The sequence below is a fragment of the Enhydra lutris genome, unplaced genomic scaffold, assembly GCF_002288905.1.
Source record: "Enhydra lutris kenyoni isolate GAN:26980312 unplaced genomic scaffold, ASM228890v2 scaffoldscaffold87, whole genome shotgun sequence".
In the NCBI taxonomy this organism is placed as follows: Eukaryota; Metazoa; Chordata; class Mammalia; order Carnivora; family Mustelidae; genus Enhydra; species Enhydra lutris.
Genome location: NW_019154171.1, coordinates 3,159,291 through 3,176,725, shown reverse-complemented (window position 1 = coordinate 3,176,725; position 17,435 = coordinate 3,159,291). Strand labels below are relative to the sequence as shown.

Here is a 17,435-nt window from a genome sequence, read left to right as displayed (position 1 = left end):
ACATAATGCGAAAATGTTCAAACTGATAACTAAATACAAAATGAAATAGCATTTTTTTGCTTAATAACTTGTCAATGATTAGGAAAAAATTATAATTTTCATTATAAAATTCTCTGAAAAGAAACACTGCATCATGCTTTACAAGTCTTGAGGGACTCCATAACCTTTGCCGAGAATTTCCACTTTTAGGAATCTATTTCAAAGGAGTAAATACAAGTGTAGGCAATTATTATGAAAAGTCATGTTCATATAAAGTATATTTAAAATCTAAAACTGGGAGCAATTGTGTGTCCACTATTAGACGACATTAAATATAAATTAAAGCATATTCATAAGAATACCTCATAAATCTTGAAAATCATATTTCCAATAATTATATGAAGAAAACACAACAAAATATTACCAGTGGTTATCTCTAAATAGTGGAATTATGGGGATTTTTAGTATTGTTTTAGTATTTAGTATTTAGTATTAGTATTTAGTAATTTAGTATTGTTTAGTATTTAGTATTTTCCCATATTGTACATTTAAAATAAAAATTTAAATGTAACAACATGAGTTGGGTGTGATGTGATTAGGTAGGAAAGAGAATGAATAATAAGAATAATGGACCTGGGGGTACCTGGGTGGCTCAGTGGGTTAAAGCCTCTGCCTTTGGCTCAGGTCATGATCCCAGAGTCCTGGGATGTAGCCCCTCATCAGCCTCTCTGCTCGGCAGGGAGCCTGCTTCCCCACCTCTCTCTGCCTGCTCCTCTGCCTGCTTGTGATCTCCGTCTGTCAAATAAATAAATAAAATCTTAAAAAAGAAAAAAAAAAAAAGAATAATGGACCTGGAAAACAGCTGGTTGGCAGAGAAGAAATAGTTCTTCAATATAAGATGGATCAGCCAAGGAATGGAGGAAATAAGCATTGATGCAAAAATGAAGGTTGTCTTTGGACCACAGCTAGCCTTGGTTATTTAGGGAAATAGCATCAGTCTTCTTAGTAAGGGCCCTTAGTAAGGATTGATGTCCACATCCATCACAGGGCAGATAGAAGACAAGTAGTCTGCCTGCAATAGGCAACAGGGATTTTAGGAGCAGAAACCCAACAGTGGAGTCAAGCTAGAAGGCTGTTGTGATTGTCTTGGTGAAAGGAAAGAAGGTCTGCATTATTGGGAACAGGCACAAGAAGAGGAGATACACAGAAAAGAAATGCCATAGAATTGATAGCACCTGACAGTATCCATTGTTCAATGTCTTGGATTAAATGTGAGAGAAACTTAAAAAGGGGAATCTGAAATTTTGAGCCTGAGAAAATGATACGTGATGGCAATGGCTGACTTAGGGTATGCGAAGAAGACCCATGTAGAATCAAATAATAAGGAAGATTTTATAGAATTTAAAGTGGAAATTCCTGGGAAGAAGAATTTGTTGATGGTTTTAGAACTTATGGGGAAATGGGATAGAGATTGGTGGGCTATCCTGTGAAGAAGTCATGTGTGGTCCAGCTCGACCAGAGACAGCTCAGGATCCTTGGTGTTCAAAGAGTATAGAACTGAGTCATGACCTCAGCATAGTATTGCTGTACTTGAATGCCCAGATCGTACATTGCCTGTCTTTCTTTCTCTCTCCTTCCCTCTCTCCCTTCCTTCCTTTCTTTCTCTTTCTTTCCTTTTCTTTTTTTTCCTTTCCTTTTCTTTTCTTTTTTCAAATTTCTGTTTATAAAAGCCATACTTGCTTGTCTTAGCAAATTTGAAAAGAACAGAAGTTTAGAAGTAGAAAAATTTCCCTGAATCTCACCATTTAAAAATTTGGCACATTTTCTTCTCTCTTTTTCTTTCTTTTTCTCTCTCTTTCCCTTTATTCTCCTTTATCTCTTTTTTGAATTTCAAAACAGTTGATGAAAGTAGGGATTGGTAAAATGGGTGAAGATGGTCAAAGGTGCAGACTTCCAGTTATAAAATATATCCTGGGTATGTATTGTACAACATAGTAACTATAGTTAATAATACTGTATTTTATCTTTAAAAAGTTGCTAAGAGGAAAGATTTGAAAGTTATCACAAGGAAAATAATTTGTAACGGTGTGTAGTGATGGATGTTAACTACACTTACTAGGTAATTATTTCAAAATGTATACATATATCAAATCACGTTGTATACCTCAAACTAATACAATGTTATTTTTCAATATATCTCAATAAAAAGTGAATAAAACCTGGCACGCACACACACACACACACACACACACGTGGTTGGTTGAGATGTCTGTCATTGCATATACAATTGTTGTATTAATTTTTCCACTTGATGATATAGCGTAAGCACCGCCAGTGTTATTTAAAGCTCTTTAAAGATGACTAAGAAAGAAAGAAAAGAGGAAAAAAGAAAAAGAAGGGGAAGGGGAAATAATACTGAACCTGTTTGGTCTTTGTTGTATAAGAAAGAATTAATTTTGTTCCATTTCCTGGCACAGAGCTTCTAAAACCCTTGGGATTTCTCAAGTGATAGAAGAATCTTTGTTAATCATGACCCCGCTGGATTGCTATGCTTTCACTATCATTATGTTAATGAAGTAAGTCAGAGTTGTCCTCTAGGTAACTTCAGGAGTGAGGGCTTGGTCACCAGGAAAACTATTCACAGAATTGAAGATTGGAACTTTAAGCCAACCCAACCTCCAGGAAAGGGAGTGGAAGTGGGGGTTGGGTTCAAAGAAGGGGCCAATGATTTAATCAACACGTGTCTGTAATGAAACTCCAATAAAAACCCTGAGCTCATTAGGGCTTCTTGGTTGTGAACACACTGATATACTGGGAGAGTGACATTCTGTCCTGATTTAATTAGAAGACATAGAAGTTCTGCATCCCTCCTCGATCTTGTATCATGTGTCTTTTTGTTTGGTTGGTCCTCCAGATCTGCATTCTTTATGAGTAAAACTGTAATTACAAGTATAGCATTTTCCTGAATTTTGTGAATTGTTCCAGCAAATTATGAAACCTGTAGGGGCTATTATGATTCTAAAATTTATAACCAGTCAGCCAGAAACATGAGTGTCTTGGGAACACCTAACGTGGTCCTGACCCCTGAAGTAAGGGCAGTCGGGCAGTCTTGTTGGGGATCTTAACATGTGGGTTCTGTTCTTACTCTGGGTGATTAGTGCCAGAATTGAACTGTATTACAACCAGCTGGGTTTCTACCAAATTAGTCTATTTTAGGAAGGACCCAGGAGAAGGAAGTCAGACTAAGATAGGAGGTATATTGGGTTTTGAAATAAAGTCACAAAAGGAAGTTTCTTTGTTATATTTTTCAACAACTTCCTCCTCGCTTTAAAACACTCACTTTCTAAATACTATGGAAGTACATGTCCTCAGGGCAAAAATGCCTTCAAAAGTTGCATATTTAGGTATACAGCCTTCAAAATGCTAGTTTCCACAATGAATCCTATTATTCATTAACTACAGCTTGAGTTGGAGAGCAGATGACTCTCTCCGAAGAGCTGACAACATTTCCAGTCTACATAACATCTAGGTTTTTCTTTTTCATTATTAAAAATAATCGTATAAACCAGAAAATCCAGCAGGGGGGTGTAGAATTCCAGTTTCTGGGATATTACGCATTTCTTTGAAAAACAAGTTCTTTCTTTATTGCTACAACTCAGTAATCCTGCTAAATATTGACCACAGAATAAAAGGAGCTTCTTAAATGCCATTGTGCCTGAGCAGTGATTGAAAGGCTCTTTTCTCTCAAAGGGCTCATTTCCTTTCTTGAGTTACTATTAACAGATGTGCTCTCATAGTTGCTTTGCAAGCAAGTATTGATCAGGCTGAAATTTCTTATAAGTATTCATGCCATGTAAGTGGGTAACCGATATTATTACTAGATAATATTATTATTTATATCATATTATTACTAGATATTACTATTTATGAAAATAATTGAATGTAATACAATTTTTATAAAAGCAGAAGCTCTTTTCAGAAAGGAAGTCCTATGTTCTCTATGTTACTTTAAATGTCCACATTATGGACATATACTATATTCTTTTTTTTTTTTTTTTTATTTGACAGAGAGAGATCACAAGTAGACAGAGAGGCAGGCAGAGAGAGAGGAAGGGAAGCAGGCTCCCTGCTGAGCAGAGAGCCCGATGCGGGACTCGATCCCAGGACCCTGAGATCATGACCTGAGCCGAAGGCAGCGGCTTAACCCACTGAGCCACCCAGGCGCCCCATATACTATATTCTTAATAAGAAATATCTTGGATACATATCAAAGTGTGTGTATGTACATTTATCAGAATAAATATACATAGATAAAGTTAATTATTTCCCACAAAATACTTGCAAAGGAAATGATAAAATATCCTTCAGAAATAAATAATATTTTCATAATAAATATAAATTAGAAAATTGGGAGAAAGTGTGGTCATATTCCTGGGAAATAGAACTGCCCATTTTTAGAAATGTTTTCCCTGTGGACCAATAGAGTTTATATTCCTTTCTAATATTTTATCTTCCTGGATCAACAAAGCTTAACTGTATGGACTATCAATACAAGCTAGAAAAATAATACTGGAAGGCTGAACCAAGGCAAAGTTAAGGACAGGCCTGAAACACATGCCCATAATCATAAGGTGAATCTGTATTTATACCATGTTTTTGTTTTGTATGTCTGTCCCTCTTACCCCCAAAATACAGGCTTTCATAAAGAGCAATATTATAAGTGATAAAATTGAAGGAAGAATCAATTAATGGCCTTTCTTTGGAATCATAAAGCCCCACTCAGGTTACCAGTTCCTTTTCCTGCTCTTATAGCCACCTCCAACTGGGTGTCCTGCCTCACTTCACATCTCTGCCATCTGCCTACCTCAGGAATACGGTTATGCCTGGCCTCAAATGGGAAGAAGTGGGAGAAACTGCAGAGGGGTGGAATTTTCTGGGTCTCTGTGAGCAGACCTGGTTTGTGGGGAGGAGACCTGGAACTCAGAGACAATGCTTTCCCATGTCCATTAGGTTAGAAGCCAACAGTTATCTAAAACCCACCCCTTCTGTGAAGTAGGGTTAGGAGGGACCCTGATTCCTTGGATATGGTTAGGTCTTCATTTCTTGTCTTTAGGAGAAATGTGCTATTTCATACTGTATTAGAAGAAATATATCTGTATAGGTTTCTACAAAGCATTTTCAATTACTGTATTCAGCTATTTTTCCCTTTGGTCATTCGGCTGGGGGAAGGAAGTACTCTGGTCCTGTCTGCATTCTGCCTCTAGTGTATTCTACTACCTCCTTATAAGACTTCTGAAGGTTTGATAATTACCCAGCATCTCATTTTCTTCTCCTATAAGTAACATATTCTCACCTCCTGGGGTTTATGAGACTTCAGTGAGTTAATCTTGAGTATGAAATATTTGGCACAAGGACAGATATGGAGTAATTATTCAATGAGGTGAGTTTCCCTCCTTCAGAAGGAAACTTCTTTGGAGGGGATATACCTGTTCTAAAGGAGGTCTTTATTTGGAACCCAGTCTGTGGTGGTAGGAAAAAACATGGGAATTAGAATCACACAGACCTCTCCAAATTCTGCCTTACCAGCTCTGCAACTAGAGAAATGTAATTTAATTTTTTGGGTCTTGACACCCTCACCTTTAAAATGGGTATAAAAATCCTTCTCTCTCAGGTGGTTGTAGAATTTAGTGAATTTGTAATGTGTCAATGTAGCTAAGCTCAACTATGTTCCCCAGAATTCTCTTCATATGTTTCCAGTAGGAGTGGGCTTCAAGAGCATTTTGCATAGATTTGGGGACAGCAGTGAAGCAGTGGTTATGAATATATGTACAAGCTATTACATTTCCAGGCTATCATGCTTGGAAAGTTGGAGCAAGGGCACACATGATGTCACTTAACTGCTGGCTTCCTTGTTGGTGTGCAGCAGTAGCCAAGCCTGCTGCTGATTTTCCATTAGTTTCTCTAACTCCTGGGTCAGGTAGATGTTTAGCTACACAGTGAAGGGTGTCAGCTTCTCCTACATCACCTACATCATGAAAACTGGAGGCAGTGAAAGCACTACTTAATACATAAGGCTGTATTAAGTAGTGCTTTAAAATCATCTTTCCTGATAAAAACAAAAGGTTTCTTTTGCTGTGTTTGCCAAATCACATGGTGTAAAAGCCTACCTGTTTGGATGATTTCAAGCTACCAATGCGGTATGACTGTATGTGAAGCTGGGAAGAGATATGTAAAATGGATTCTTGTGAGCTGGAATGAGAGGCTCCAGCACACAACTGCTGACATGGATCCAGTTCATTATTATCAGCTTCAACATATGCCTGTGAGTTCCAACTTGCCCGTACCCTTCCTCTCTTTACAAGCATCTTCCTGTCTCTGCAAACTTGACGTTGAAGATTTAGATGAGAAGACACAAGCCTTTCAGAGACTATTTAACCAATACTCATAGCTGCCTAAGATCAATCTCTAGACTAATCCCTTTATTTTATTTTTGTACATGTATATTTCCTAATGGCTTTACTTCTCTGATTGAACAGTGACTCTTGTCTGATACGTAAAGCTTGCAATTATATATGTGAAGCTCCTAGCAGTATTTGACACACACTAGACACTAAAAAATGTTGACTTCATTTATGAACAATTGCCAACTATTTTAGATTATTGATATGCACATTTCTGATATTACAGCACTCAGAAATATTCATAATATATATGAAATAATGTTCCTTTTATATTTTTTCTAAGGAGATGGATGATACAGACTAGCAATGTCAGAAATATAATGCAAGCCACATATGTAATATGAAATTTTCTAGTGCCCCATTAGAAAAAGCAAAAAGAAATGGGTAACATTAATTAATATATTTAATTTAACTCAATGTATCTAAAATATTATCTCAGCATGTAATAAATATAAAATACTATTATTGAGATTTTTTCCCCAAGCCAAACCATATCCAGCTTTATTAAAGATGATTTTCATAAACAAAAAGGCAGTCCATGGGCAGACAATCATTAAAAGTATACAACAACTTTCAAACTCCCTTCTTCAATGACTACCAAATCAGAAAGCCACTAGTAAACTCAATGAATTCTTCATGGAATGCTTTATGAACAGGGAAGTTTAGAGTGAGGGTTGACAGTTCTCATCTAGCATGTTGTTTGACAACTTTTCACAAGCTGACCCTGATTTTCAATAAATCAAATGAAAATGGCAGAATTATCAATCTGAAGATCCCCAAACTAAAAAAGGAACTCTTGAGGGCACCATGTCAGTGGTGACACTATGCCTGATGTACTGGGAACCATTAGCTCCCTAGGTTTAACAGAGTCAAGTCTATGTTGAAGGCAGAGAGGGAACAGACAATATAAAAATATGAACCTTAGTTTTTCCACACCACTAAGGTGTTCGTGCCAAGGTGGCTCACGTGTGTCAACATCAAGGAATCCGTCCTGCTGGGAGCCAAGAGGACATTTCTCTAAACTAGAAGGGAAAGGTGTTTTTTCTCCTTGTGTCAATCTAGCTTCGGAGATACTGTTAGTGACATATGTCCTTCCCCGAAAACAACAATGAAGTGTCCTGTGTGCTAATAACATAGCTTACAAAAAAAAAAAAAAAGTAAAACGAAATTCTGCATTTTTATAAGACTTAACAAAAATACTATTTCAAACTGGACAGTCACCAGAAGTACACAGTTATCAAAACCGCACACACTTCACTTGGCATCTCCAGCACCTTCAGCTTTCTGTGCTTGGTCTGTCTTGGCATCTCTGTTTTCTGCAGGGTTATTTCCATCCTTGCCAGCATCAGCTTTTTCCATTTGGGTACCTTCTCTCCTTTCTTGCAGGGGTCTTTTAGGCTTGGGCTCTTGTTTTGGAGGAGTAGGCTTAGCAGATAACCTTACAGATCTTCTCTGTGGCTCATCCTTCATCTTGCCTTACTCTTCAGCATCCCCTTCAGCTTTTCTCTTGGGTATGGTGGCCAAGGTGACAGGGCATAAGCTCTGGACATGGGGATGCAGTGGCACGTGGGCTTTGCCAGGTCCAGGGGTTGTTTTCACCTCTCCTTCTTCTTCTTCACACTGCTTCTTAATGAGATATTTTAAGTTTTTTTTTGTACTCACTCTTTGAAATGTGGTGTGTATTTTACACTTACAGCACATCTCAATTTCAAGTAGTCACATTCAAGAACTACACTGTGGTGAGTGACCATCATGTTGGACAGTGTAGATATAGACTTGTGCCAAATACAATAGTAGATAATAAATTTTTATCATGCTTAATTATCTGTGTATTTTAAATGTATGTATTTGATCTCAGTATAGACTGCAAAAGTGGTAGTGCCATTCACTTGTGGTTTACTAGGGTTATTAGCACCAGGGTTATTCTGACTTCTTCACACAGTCTTCTACTGCATTCATGGGTCACAGGTGTCAAGAATTAGAAGACAATGGCTGACTCAGCAGCTGACTGACTCAGTTGGTAGAGCATGTGACTCTTGATCTCAGGGTCATGAGTTTAAGCCCCACATTGGGTCCAGAACTTACTTAAGTAAATAAATATTTTTAAAAAGAGGAATTAGAAGATAATAAGCTCTCTTATCCCACCAACCACCCTGGAGTTAATATTTCATAATTTTCAAAGCACATCAGGTCCTCCTAGTTAGCTGGACAGAGCTATGGACAACAAAGTGTGGCACACTGGCCTGAATTCCTATTAACATTAATCATAGTCTAAAAATTGCTTAAAAGCAAACAATAGCAAAAACCACAATTTACCCATTTAGTAAAAGTAGAGTACAGTAATTTTTTTCCTGTTTCACCACAATATACAATGGCATATGTATTTTTTTTTTTTACCACAAATAAGATTTACAATACAGCTATAGTGTATCAAGAATTGTGTCATATCTCTCCAAACCCTCTTCCCTGTTATCCCTTTCATCTTTGGTTATTTTAATGTATATATCTCACAACCAATAATGACTACACAATAAGTCTTTTTTATCTCAAGCCATCTGCAGAGCTTGCTTATTTGCCATAAAAGCCCCTATGGTAGGCATAAATTTTCACGTTATAAACTTTGATGTGAAAAGGAAAATGTGGGTTATTTTACCATGGCTCAGTTTAATCCCTATATCAAGTCCCTGTTTTATTATATGAATCCCCCTTTAAAAAAGGAATACATCAATTTGGGGTTTTCAAGATTTCTTTTCCCTTTCTTCTTTGGAGAATAGATTTAGTAGGTGGTGTTTCCTACAGCTGGAGGAACAGGAGTGAGGCTCTCTTCCACACCGTGTCTGCATCATGGCTGCTTTCACCATGAGAACTTCTCCAATTCCTCCTGAGTATTCATGGAATGCATCTCCTGTAGGGCATAGGCAAGGCCACTCTCTAGGCAGTGTGTCCTGGTCTTAAGTGGAAGGCTTTTTAGGACATTGGCCCTCAGTCCCATACTTGAGTTCCTCCAGGTGATGCTGGAAAATGTTTGCCATTTTCCTACATCCTTACAGAGAGCTGAGAAACTCCACAGCTTTACACTATGATACTGGTGTGGTTAGGAGAACTGTGGTGTCTTGGTGTAGAAGAACCCCTCCATAGCTAACGCTTATTCAACTCTCTTGTTTCTTCCAAAATCCCTTCTCTCTCTCTCTTTCCAGTGTATAAGATCTTTTTCAACTATATTCTTTTTTTTCTTAATTTTTAAATTTTTTAAATAAACCTATAATGTATTATTAGCCCCAGGGGTACAGGTCTGTGAATCGCCAGGTTTACATACTTCACAGCACTCACTAGCACATACTCTCCCCAATGTCCATAACCCCACCACCCTCTCCCTACCCGCCTACCCCCCTGCAACCCTCAGTTAGTTTTGTGACATTAAGTCTCTTATGGTTTGTCTCCCTCCCTATCCCATCTTGTTTCATTTATTCTTTTCCTACCCCCAAACCCCCCACATTGCATCTCCACTTCCTCATATCAGGGAGATCATATGATAGTTGTCTTTCTCCAATTGACTTATTTCGCTCAGCATAATACTCTCTAGTTCCATCCATGTCATCGCAAATGGCAAGATTTCATTTCTTTTGATGGCTGCATAGCATTCCATTGTATATATATACCACATCTTCTTTATCATTCATTTGTTGATGGACATCTAGGTTCTTTCCATAGTTTGGCTATTGTGGACATTGCTGCTATAAACATTCGGGTGCACGTGCCCCTTTAGATCACTACGTTTGTGTCTTTAGGGTAAATACCCAGTAGTGCAATTGCTGGGTCATAAGGTAGCTCTATTTTCAAATTTTTGAGGAACCTCCATTCTGTTTTCCAGAGTGGTTGCACCAGCTTTGCAAGTATATTCTTAAAATGTTTTTGTCTTCATGCCTCTTGGGTTTCTTATTATTTCTAAAACTTAAAAGCCAACAATTTAGCATCCTTATGTCTTGAGCTGGCTAAGCTGGTTCTCCCAGGGCTGTGGCAGTCTCATGTCCAGCTGCCTGGGCCATGGGGAAGGGCTTCAGACTACTGCCAACTAAGGCAATGAATGAAACAAAAATGCCAGTTAATCATTGTAAGGTACAACTCAGGGGCACAGATTCAGGTGACTCATTCATCTCCATAAGCAAGTGCTATGCAAATAACTGAAGTTATTAATGGCATTGCACTATTTCAAAACTAGGTCACTGTAGCATGTAAATGTAATTTCAGTAAACCATTTTATGATGATCAAGTTTTGAAGAGCAGTTTCAGAAAATCATGGTAAGATCTACAGTGAGTTGACTTATGCAGCTCTGGCAAAAAAGAGGTTATTGGAATGTTTCTGCCTTAATCAAAATAAACTTGGATTTGAAATAAAGGATGATTCACTCAGTTTTTTACATGAGCAAGAGACTGACTTGAACAGGTTTTTTCCTGGACTTCATTCTAAGGAACTCTTAAGTTCTCTGAGCATTTTGCATTTCCTTGAATTACTAATGGCTGCACAGGACATTTAATTTGAGGTTTGCCTGGGTATCAGAGCCAGTGTACAATTGTTTCCTTGATTTTTTTTTTTTTTTGTTCTGTGGCTCTCATATATCCCTTTTAGAAACACTAGAATTTCTGTGCGCGATCTCTTATACTCCATTGATAGATCAAGTCAAGCAGAATTTGTTATCACAAATTAAAATAATTTGACAAAATAAAATAATTTTTGATTTATAGAAATGATACTGATTTGAGCCCACAACTATCTTAACTATCTTCAGAAATGATATTGCTTTCTGTGCAATGTTCTCATGATACTTCAACCTGTATGCAGATATGTGTGCTGTCATTTGAAGGAAAAACTGAAGACCAGAGATTCCTGTTGGAGCCACTTTGGTTGCCCATATATCTGTGTCAGTTCCAGAATTTGAAATCATGTTTTGTTTTGTTTTGTTTTTAAACTGAGGTTGCAGAGGAACATTGCGAGGAGCTTAGGGGAATGGGGTCCACTTCTTCCACCTGGAGGTTGAATTATCTTAGAGTGGTTTACTAAGTTTCCTGTACCTCTCCAAGGCCAGTGTACTATTACACATGCTTCATTCTTTATGGGTTTGGTTTTGTACTTCAGGAATGGATTACTGTGTTCTCTAGGTTGTTTGCTATCCTTAGGGTTCTGCTGATGCATCACATATACTCAGCTTCCTCTTTGAAAAGATGTAGCCATTGGTGTCCCCCTTGAGAATATGGTTGAGAAATCTAATGCTGAATTGAAAATCTTGCCCATCATTCTTGGCCTCTAGTCATGGTTTTGCACCCTACACGATGAGGGAGGGGCACTGCTGCAACACTGCTGGTCTCTATGGACCCATGCCAGGTGTCCTGCCCGTGGAGGTCAGGAGGAGAAGAATACCTTCCCCTGCTGTCTGGGAAGAGGCCACTGAGGCCTGGGTGCTGGCATGCACAACCCATCCTTAAGCTGGACTTCAAGGTGTCATGTTGCCATTGCTTCTTTTTGCCATATATTCCTTAGTTCCTCAGCTTGTTTTATGAAAGCTTGTACACTCTCCAGTCAGCTAGCATTTTCATGGGCTCTAAGACCTTGATTAAGTCCTGTCTTTGTGTGGATAGAGTCTGTGGAGGGCTCTAGCACCTAATCTTTCTCTCCTCAGTCTATTTTCTTCAAGGACTGCCAGAAAACCTCTAAAGGCAGATCTGATTATGTCACCTTTCCTGCTATTACAACTTGGGCACCCCCTGCTTGGCTTCCTGTTCACCACTCTTTCTCTTTCTGAGTTCCAGACACACTGGCCCCCTTTATGTTCTGACTCACTGTGTTCCCTCCTGTCCCTACTGTTCCTTCTGGACCAAAAACTCCCCATCGAGGAGTTCTTATCAGTTGTATCTTAACTCAGTTGTGATCAGTCAGGCCAGGTCAGATCCTTCTATCACTCATTTTCCCAAGTTCCTTTGGTTGTTTGGATGGTGTTCAACTAACTAGTGTGATAATGTCACATGAACTGACTGCTGCTCCTTCACTAGCCTGAAGCCTCTTTGAGGGCAAGGACACATCTGTCTTTGCTCATGACTGAATCCTTTATGCTTGGCATTGAGTAAGTCTGTAGAAAATGCCTAGTGTGTTAGATTGTATCCAGACATGGCCTCCACCCCACCCCACTCAACTCCTGGAGTGCTTGGAATATCTTGGCTGCTTGTAAATCAATTGAACCTCTGTAATGAATACTTGATGAAAATATTTAAGGAATGACATATAACACCATTAGGTATTCCAAAGTCATTTGTAGTAAATGCTACATTATTTGGTGTTCTATTATTAGGACATCTAAAAATCCTCTTCGCCCATCAACATGTAATAGTTGCTATCAGAAGCCTCATGAACCCAGTCGATACCTAATGTGTGTTTATTGATGACAGTGATGACAGCATCTTTAGTAAAGAGGTAATTGATTTTCATAGTGACAAGCCTGAGGCTCTGTGATGAATCAGCAGAGGAGGCCCTGAAGATGTTGAGATGCTTTCCAAATAAAAGCAATTGTTTCCATGTGGTTTTACTAAGTGCTTTCCTTGGATTTCAAATTTTTTAAATTAGTAATTCCTATGGGGCATACACAGTAACTGCACTGAGCAGGATATTTGATTGATGTAGTGACTCAGCCTCAGCTGTGCCAGCTCATGGTACCGCTGCCAAGCTCTGGGCACACACTTACACACATTCACACTTGGACTTCATCCTAGAGCTCAAGGTTCAAGTTCTAACACCTCCCTTCAGTTCTCTGATGCAACTACTGGATTTTCTGAACCTTTTTGTGTTTTCAAAAATAATCGGTATAAGGCTGGGCAGTGGTTGACAAATCAATGATTTAATTAATAAATACTTGCTTTATACTTTCCTTTTCTGATGGTTATCTTAATGAAGTAGCACTTTTTGTTGACAATTTCAGAGTGAATAGGGCCAGACAGAGTGGTTCAGATTAAATTCAACTCCCCTTGCCACATGGGTGCTTTCCTCAAATGCACCATTCCATTCAGTCCTTGTACACCCTGGTGACTGGGAATCCCTGTGCACATTTTTCAAGTCTGGAAGCTGAGAATTGAAGGTCAGAGAACTTGCCAAGATCAGGTCTAGCAATTCTTTCCTCTGCCTGAGAGGCTTCCACTGCTCAGCTAATCCTTGCAAATTTTTTTTTCTTTTTTTTTTTTTAGAATCCTAGGACACGTAAGAGTGGCCTCAGTTTTTATCAATGATGAAGAGCAAGTGACAAGGTACGTAAATCTTGACTTCTCAAACACGCGGTGAAGGTGGTTCTGTTATGGCAGTATACAAAGTGAGTCAATAAAATTCCAAATCAGCTACAACAGGAGTGCAGTTGGGTAAATCCTTCTAGCATCTTAATTGTTCATGCAGTAATTGGTGGCTCTTATCTGCTATAATTTGTCAATTGAAAAAGAAAACCATTTGAATTCAATTGTGGAAAACTGCACTCAAGAAAGAGTAACAGAATAATTATGAGACAAAATGTTATTGGAAACCATTAAGCAAGAATTTACAAGAAGAGGAAAGACAAGCTGTCCCCTAATCCTGTTGAGTGTTCCCTGGAAACGGCGAGCTGCCAATGAAAATCAAGTTGGAATGCAAGGTCAGCCAATCAAACAGCTTATCAGTAAGGAACCGTAGGCAAGACAGAGGTATTCTGTTTGAAGGGAACAACAGGGAGGGGAGATGCCGGGGGCTCAAGTTGCATTGTGTGCTGAATCTAAACTGGCTGAAGGGGAGAGAATGTACTGGCTACAGAGAAAAAGCAGTTATATTTCATCTGAAAATTAGGACAGAGTACAGGGCAAATCCAATTTAAAAACGCTTCCTTCTGCAAAACGCATTTTATAACAGAAGGTAATCAACCCCAGCGACATCTGCCACATGTTTTAAGAATTAGACTTATAGCATTTTTCCTTTTGTTCTCCCCTGTGCCCCACACCACGCTGTTCCTCCTTCCATCCATTTCTTTGTATAATTCTCTCTTTCTCTCTTCTTCATTTACTCTGTGCCTCTGTCCATTTCTTCATCTATCCATCCATCCATCCATCCATCCACCCACTAGCATATTCAACAAATATCTTTTTATTGCCTGTGATGGTCCAGGGACTACGTTCTAGGAATACAACAGTTTATAAGAGCATCATGGTCTCTGGTCTTCTTGTACAGTTTCAGGTGGGTACAGACACATGATCACCCACTAGAGTTCTGAATCTCCTTTCCAGAGATTTTACAGCACTAACTGTAGAGGTCCTAGCTGTTGCAGCTATTGCTGCTGAAAGCCGAACTTACATAAAGCCTCGGAGTACCTCCCCATTCTGAAGACTTCATGTATGGTGATTTATTTAATCCTGTAGTAACCCTATGTAAGTTTGTTCTTTTTTATACCTGAGCTGAAGAGAGACTGAGAGATTTGCTGAGGTGTCCTAACTCATGGTAGATGGCCAGCACACTGGATACAAGTGGCTCCTCTCTCCAATCTCCCTTCAGTTCTTTGAGCCATATCCCTTCCCCAAAGGAATTTGGGATGTGTGTACTCACTGCGGAAAAATACTGTTTACATCAAGGAGCTTGACCTAGATTGAAAAGTGCATAAAATATCATCAAAGTTATGGTTCCCTGTGTAAAAATTAATAAAAGGAAACTTTATTCAAAATGGAGTCAGGAGGCCAGAAGGGGGAGATTTTATGCCCTACCCTCCTAGTCAATTGCAGACCAAACAGGAAGAAAGGTATCTTGCATTCCCAACAGGAAAAGCCTGTAGTTTACTATCCTAGCATGACGAAGGAAGATTTTTCTCCTGGAGGACAACAGCCCAGCTAATGACAATCTGTCACAACTCAGTCAGTGAGAAGCCATGACATTTTGAATCCAAGTTGACTCCAGTGGGCTTTTGTTTATAACAGTCATTCTTAATACCTCCTTTCCTCTATAAGAAACATTCCTCTCCTTTGCTCTGTAGATTTGCCTCGGGTTTTGCTGTTGCTGTTGCTTGCTTGCCCCAGATTGTATTCTCTGCTACTCCTGAAAGAAACTAATTTTGCTGCTATGATAACTGATAGTTTCCTTTTAAGGTTTATACCCACAACTCATTTTGTGTCCTTATCCTTTTAAATCCCTCCTCTGTATACAGTGGAAGGGATTGGAGAAATGACATGTACAACTCATGGGGAAAAAACCCTCAGAGGACTGATGAAATCTTCTGACAGGAATGTCTTCTGGCAAGTCCTGATGAGCACTTGCCAATATCAACAACTAGCAAAAACAAGCAAGAAGCCAGGAATCAAGAGCTTGGCAGGGGTTGCTGTTATCACACAGATGCCCTAAAAGCTGAAAGGTCACAAAACAAAGAAGAGATTCTAAGCCTCATATTTCTAGACAGATCTTCTGCACAAGTCTGCTCACAATGACTTCACCCCGTGGTGGTGTGCTTACTTCTGCATCATCTTACCTCCTTCTGTTGTAAGGACAGAGTTCTCCGCTCTCTCTGTGCTTCCACATGACTCCTCAATTCTACTGAGTCATCATCACTCTTGTCATTCAAGCATGTTGCTCTACTTGAGCACAGATTGCATGCTTTCTGCTGTCAAAGCAGAATGTTTTTGCTTTCCTGATAAATCTTGGTCTACCCTCTAGCTTGGTTTGTTCATCTCTTTTCCCAGGGATAATTCTCCAATGACTAATCTCCATATTTACCATCCTTCGACCTTTATCCCATTACTACAGCAACTATACTCTGTCAGAGAATCTGTGACACACATGATAAAATACTATGAACTTTTCTGTGTTATTTTTTTATTTGTTTTCAGCATGCAATCTGATCCTTGAAATGTTTTCCATTCTTGGCTTGAAGTTATGTTACTCTAGTAGTCCAACTAGCATTTTATGGGTCCTTCTTTGCTCCTTCTTTTCTCCTACTTCCTGACTATGGACATTCCTAATGACTCTCTTTTATTGGTTGGTCCTCTCTCTGTGTGTGCCTTCCCTCAGAAACAGTCTCACAGCTTAAGCTATTATTTCTATGAACATGATTCCAAGATTTCTATTTCCAGCATGTCTTCTGTTTTAAGCACAAACCCTGTACTTCCTTTCTGTTGTGTTTTTGCATTAGACTCAAAATAACTACAAACCAAACTTCCCCTTTCCATTTCAGCCTGGCTTCCTCTCCAGAATTCTGTTTCTGATGATTGTGTCATTCTTTTTCTATGGTATCATGCTTTATTTCTCTAGCCTGTTTGCCTCCATGATCATGCATCACGCTGATTTCTTGTTTTCCCTGACCTAGTCCTCTTGCTGCTTTTGCTTCTTCCTTTCCATTCACTGACATCACACTAATCTGGAATATCATTTCAGGTCTTTTTAAAAAAATATTTTATTTATTTTTTTGACAGAAAGAGAACAGGAGGACACAGGCAGGGTAGCAGCAGAGGGAGAGGGTGAAGCAGGCTCCCCACTGAGCTGGGGCCCCAATGAGGGGCTTGATCCCAGGACCCTGGGATCATGATTTGAGCCGAAAGCAGACACAACCCACTGAGCCACCCAGGCACCCCCATTCCAAGTCTATTGCGATAAACTTTGTGTTAGTATCTCTGCTTTTAACCATGACTACACACCTTGTTATCTGACTCACACTTTAAAACTCCCTAAAATAACACCTTCATCACACATAGCCTTTTTCTTTTTTTTTTTTTCTAAAACACAATTACCTTTCTTGTCATTGAAGGCTCTGGGAAATATGACTCCAACTCACAGTTCCACCTATATCTTCATCAGTTACCTCTACCTCAGCCAAGCTGGTGAACCCTCTCTGGCCCTTACATACCAAGTGCTTATTTCTACCATGTAAAGTCATCTTCACAAAATAGTTCATTTTACCTGAATGCTTTCTCCACCCTCCAAATCCCAACTAGTCTTCAGAAACCACTTTAAGTCTTCTT

At 39.0% G+C, this 17,435-nt stretch overlaps 1 pseudogene; it reads right to left on the bottom strand.

Annotated features, from left to right (window-relative positions):
• Window positions 1-7,694: 7,694 nt before the first annotated feature.
• On the bottom strand, window positions 7,695-8,141 carry LOC111161918 (annotated as a pseudogene).
• Between the last annotated feature and the right edge of the window lie 9,294 nt (window positions 8,142-17,435).